Below are 5,765 nucleotides of genomic sequence, written 5' to 3'. Positions count from 1 at the left end.
TTTTGCCTTTGGAGGGACCGGTGACTTTCCAGGACATACCAGGGCAACTTCCTCCTCTGCGGGAAGGGAGGGACAGGCCACTGGACAAGTGAAAAGTACCAGAGCTTCTGGCCAGCCGCCGGCAGATGTCAGGGACTCTGAAGGAAGGTCAGAGCAGCATCCCAAGGGAGACCGCTCTGAACAGTCTGCCAAGACTGGGCCGGAGTGAGGTACCGCCATCCACACCAGACAATGATGCCAACAGGATGCTAGCCAGTGAGCACTCGGTGTGTGCTTCCTATTGATTATCTAAGTGCTTCCTACTCCTTATCCCCCTAGGAACCATCTGGGGTAGGTACTATAATTGTTCTGATCTTTCAGAGGAGGGCACAAGGGCCCAGAGAGGTACAGTATTTATTGTACCTCACACAGCTTCTGCTGCTGAATCCCGTGTGCTGAGCATTTCCTTAGACGTTGGCAGTCTCAGGTCACGCGCATCATTAACGTCACTGCTTACTATTTCAAATAGCATCTCATTTTAAAATACTTAGATGGGTATTCATTACAACAGAAGTCACGATGTAGATTGTTTTTGACCCTGAAACTTTTATCCTATTATTCAGAAGTATTTATCCTGTGGCTTTATTTCCCAATTAGTTCACATATACCACTGACGATTCATAGTCAAAAAAGGTAGCAGGTCATGTTTTTTACTGGAGCCACTACACACAGTGGAAAATGTCCCTCCCAGGCCTGAATATGGAAAAAATCTGTCTCTCCATCTCTCTCTCGCTTTCCCCTCTTTCACACCCCCAGTGAGAGGGGTTGTTTCCAGGGAGGTACAACTGTAACAAGTTCAACGTTCCCCGACCGAACCTCTCCATCTCTACCGATGCCATTTGTAACTCGGTGGAAAGGACTATTCTGTTACGTCTCAAAACAAGTGCCTGCCTTTTGCAGCACCAAGCAGATGAAACCACTGCGCGGGGAGCGGAACAGAGTGAAGGGGAAAGAAGCCAGCACGGGAACCAGGGACGAGCTGAAGCAGGGAGAGTTGGAGATTTTGCATTCAGGGCTCTCCAGCATTAAACTGCTCTTCCAGGCTAACAGTTTGGAGTGTGTTCAAACCAACAAAAAGAGAGCCGCATTCTTCCTTCTCTGGAAATAACAAGAGGCATGTTCATTGGTGTCGAAAGCCAGGCAGAGACTGCAACCCGCAGGAAAGTAAGGGAGGGGGCTGAGCTCACTGAGCTGATTTGCGCTGTGTGCTGATGTTTAGAAATCAAAAGCCCCCATTGATTCACGTTCTCTGTTTCGGAATCACTCAGTCAAGTGTGCAAGGAATTGGCACGACATTCCAGGCCAGGGTGGGGTGGGGGAGCAACACCATGAAAAAGCCGGGAGAAGAGGAAGTGGACTTTTCTGGCAGGAACCAGCCGGAGGCTGTGAAAGGGAACATTGACCGGCTGCGGGGCCGGGGCCGGGGCCGGGGCCACAGCTGTCAGATGGAGCCCGAGCGGAACCGCGGCCTCTGCTGCAGGAATTGGGTTTCCGAGAAAGAATGAAGACCTGGCCTGAGGTGGCGAGGTGGGGGAGAGCCAGGATAGGGACAGGACAGCTGGGGTTGGCACCAGGAGAGCCTCTGAAAGCCTGCTCCGCCGCGCCAAAGGAAGGCCCTTGTGTCATGCTGCGCCTCCGGAGTGGGGGTGACAGAGCTGCCAGGGGAGGTGGGCCTCTCCCATGGCGGGCACTGGTCGCAGGCTCGGCTCCAGAGACTTCACCCAGCTTCCAAGGGGAGAGAGGTCTGCAAAGATGCTTTCACAGGGACAACTTGCAAGACAGCAGGTCCACAGGGGCACTTTGTGGTAAAGGGGCAGAAGAGGAAAGAGAAGGAAACAATGGAGACATAGACGGTGAAAGGGGCTTTCAGGCCACTAGAGCTCTATCCCAAGGCAAACGCCCTGCCATCGAGTCGATGGTGGCTCATAGTGACCCTAGGGGGCAGGGTAGAACTGCCCCCAGGCCTCTTTACAGGAGTAGAAAGCCCCACCTTTCTCCCCAGGGAGTGGCTGTCAGTTTCCAGTTGCCGCCCGCCCTTGCAGTCCCCTCTTAAGCACTAGCCGCGGGGCTCCTGATCTGCACCAGGTGCTGCAAAAAATACGTGGAAAGGCCGCAGGCCTCTCTCTCTCTCTCTGCAAAAAAAAATGTGGAAAAATTGGATTAAAAGGTAATAGATTATTTTTTCCAAAAAGTTTTTGAAGCCCCATAGCGTGTCGATTTGCGATACACAGAGATAGGTAGTTGAGCATTTAACTACTTGTTGAAATTCAAACCCACCCAGAGGTACCATGAAAGCCAGGCCTACTGAATGGCTTGCAAAAGGCGACAGCCTTGAAACACCTGTGAAGCCCTTCTATTCTGCACACCTGGGGGGCCGTGAACTGGAAACACTAGCTCAGAAACTAGATCTATAATTTACAATACATATGATGTATTATGTATCTACCTATATACTGGTATGTACGTACATATACATGTTTATTAGAAAATTTCAGACATACATCAAAATAAAATAGTACAACAAACCGTTGCTATAAATCCATCACCTAGATGTAAGCATTGCTGCTAGCATCTGTCCTGGCAGGGCTGCATTTTGGTTCCCTGTAAAACTGATGTCTGACACTCACTTCGATCTGCAGTCCCCCCTCTTTGAGGACATTACGGGAAACAGAAGAGTGGAATCAGAACGGAAAGTTCAGGGGCCTTAGGAAGGCTCCTGTTAAGGGCATCACATGCTCAAGAGAAGTGTCTCTTGGAATCTTTTTCCCGTTTAGGGTACAAAAGAGACCCCAATCTCAGATAAAATATAAGTGCACTCGTGAAGTCTTACAAGGGATAAAGACAGACACATTCTCTAGACGAAGGCGGTCATCAGTAGGAGGCACAAATAGCATCTCAGAGTCAGTCAGGAGGCTGTATAAACCAGGCATGGGACAAAGGGAACTGTCACCAATTCCTGGTTGGTGGCAGATCTACACCTCACAGCTACAGGTGGGAGGACCAGGACCATGACTGGCACACACACAGTATGTCACATGGAAGAGCTTGCAAGACTGGTCCAGGCCTTTCCAAACAAGGCGGTCAGGGTGAGACTCAGTCAGGGCTTGACTCAGGACTGTGACTCCCTGGGCTGGTCCCAGTCCAGTGGTCTCTATCCAGCATGCACCCGCAAAGCCCGGAGAGACTGCCCCTCCCTGGGCTGACAACTTTGGGGGAGGTAATCTACTTTATAAGGCACTCTGCCTGAGGGCAAGATTATCTACATCCTTGGTTAACGATCAGAAAGAGTTCAGTTGAAGGCTTAATCTCCGTGGAGACCCTGCAAATGGATTCGGGGCCATCACTTATGATCCTTAGCCATTGGCCAGTGGGCGGCTCATCCTTTACGTTCTAAGACACTCCTGGGCTGCCGCTCTCATACCTTTTGGGGAATGAAAGGGATCCTGAGACCCACAGAAGGCAATTGTGCCTTTCAGCGTCTTGCTCTTTAGTAAGAGCAGAGATGGCTCTGTGGCCACTGCCGGCAAATGCAGTGTGACCACAACATACCTTGTGGAGATCGTTCTCCCGGCTCCATTTTGTCTTTCCCGCACACCTTTCCTCTGCCCCTTCCTCATCCGCTCCTCTACAGTTCTGTCTTATTATTACTCACCCTGTTTCCTTCTGAGAACAAAGCCTACTGTTATCTAATAATTAGGTGGCAACGATGAAAAGAAATCAAATCCTGCAAGCACAAGCATCCTCTTCCCATAAAAGTGTCTGTAAAGGGTTTTCTTTGGGACCTACTCTTGGAAGGAGGGTGTTTCACAACCCAGCGCTGGCACCACAGCAAGTAGGGCAGGCCCGGGTCATGGGATTCGCACGGCAGGAGCCTCAGCCTGCTATTGGAATGCCTCCAGGCCGCTAGGCCCCATGACAGTAAGTCAGGTGCCCAGGGCTTCTGGAGCGGAGGTCCCTGCTACCCTCTTCCCCTTTCTTGAGAGCAAAGCAAAACCAAATGGACTCACTGGCTTCATTTGGAGAGAAGACTCCATGGTGGCTTCCCACGCTCTCCAAACACAGCACTCCCAGCCCAGCCCAGCGGGGCATGCTCACTTGCTGGCCCAGCCAGGCAGGAGAACAGCGAAGTCCAGTCTGCAGCAGGGGCCGCCTCTTGAACACTGATGAGAAGTCACCGTGGCTGCAGCAGCAGGAGGACGAGCAGGAGCTTCGCAGGTTCCGTCGGACTTGTGGCATCTTCACCGTTTGGGTCATCATGGTTTTCACTTTATATCTATTTTTTGAATCCACTGTCATGGCCATCGAGTCAGTACCAACTCACAGCCACGCTGTAGGGCAGAGTAGAAGTGCTCTTGTGCCGTTCCAGGTGTAGAAAAACCTACCTTTAGGTTTGAACCGCTGACCTTGGCGTTAGCAGCTGTGTGTGCAGCCCACTAGGCTACCAGAGTGCCTTTGAGTGCACTGGTTACTGACTCTCATTTGCTCCTACACAGTACTACCCATGAAACCAGGAATTTGATATGGTAATTGTCTTTTCCCAATTTATTGTAAAAGAAATACCTATTTAAATAAAAATATCTGCTCATTCACATGTCACCTGACTCCACTCATGCACCAGCCGTGGTAGATGTTTCAGACTGTGAAATGCGCTCAGGAGGATGAGCTGACCGTCCAGAAAAGCACAGGCTACAGCCAGATTTGGGGGTTGCGTTGGTTAGAAAACTTACTCTTTTTAAAAGGTATCTAGCTATATGATTATATGTGTGTAATAGAGAGTCCTAGTGGCACAATGCTTAAGCACTCATCTGCTAACTGAAAGGCTGGTAGTTCAAACCCACCCAGGGACTCTGCCAGAGGAAGCCCTGAAGAATTGCTTCTGTAAAGATTCCAAACCAAACTCACTGCCATCGAGGCGAGTCCAACTCAGGATGACCATGTAGGACAGGGTAGAACGGCCTCTGTGGGTTTCTGGGACTGCAACTCTTGACAGGAGTAGAAAGCCCCGTCTTTCTGCTGAGGATCAGCTCACTGGTGGTTTCAAACTGCTGACATTGAGGTTAGCAGCCCAACACATTGCTATACTACCAAGGTTGCTATGAGTCAAAAATTAACTTCATAGTACCTAACAACAACATAAAATTGTGTATAGATAAGCACATCATCGCATACTGTAAATGTAATTGACAAAAAAATGTCCTGCAGTCAAAGAAGCAAACGTATAAGTTGACGCTACCTTCTTAAATAAGGGAAGCAGGCTAGCTGGATTTTCTTCTGCTTCAAGCATTACTTAATTTTTGTTGAAGTTAACTTCCTTTTTAAGCAACTCTCTTCTAAATCTCAAGGAGCCATGGTGGTGATGTTGGGTAAACATTGACCTGCTACTCACAAGGTCACTGGTTCAAACCCACCAGCCTTTCGGAAGGAAAAAGATGAGGCTGTCTACTCCCTCAAAGATTTGCAGCTCTTTACTGCTGACGGGTTCCATTCCAGTGCTACAGAAATTCCCAGAATAATACAAGACTGACAAAATGTGTCTGTTTGATTTTATATTTGGGAGATAAGCACAATGTCCCCCATAATAATGCCAAGTTGAAGGGCTGTCTGCAAGCACATGGTCGCTTACTTCATACACTTGAAAGTCAATTGCCTGAAGAATATCTGCCATCAAAAGCAGCCAGACCATCTAACCCTCAGTGTGGCCCACTCCCTTCTGATAAGGATCAGAG

This window comes from Echinops telfairi, unplaced genomic scaffold (assembly GCF_000313985.2).
Source record: "Echinops telfairi isolate 266 unplaced genomic scaffold, ASM31398v2 ScPeMD7_23;HRSCAF=83, whole genome shotgun sequence".
Classification (NCBI taxonomy): domain Eukaryota; kingdom Metazoa; phylum Chordata; class Mammalia; order Afrosoricida; family Tenrecidae; genus Echinops; species Echinops telfairi.
Note: the sequence above shows the minus strand (reverse complement) of the source record.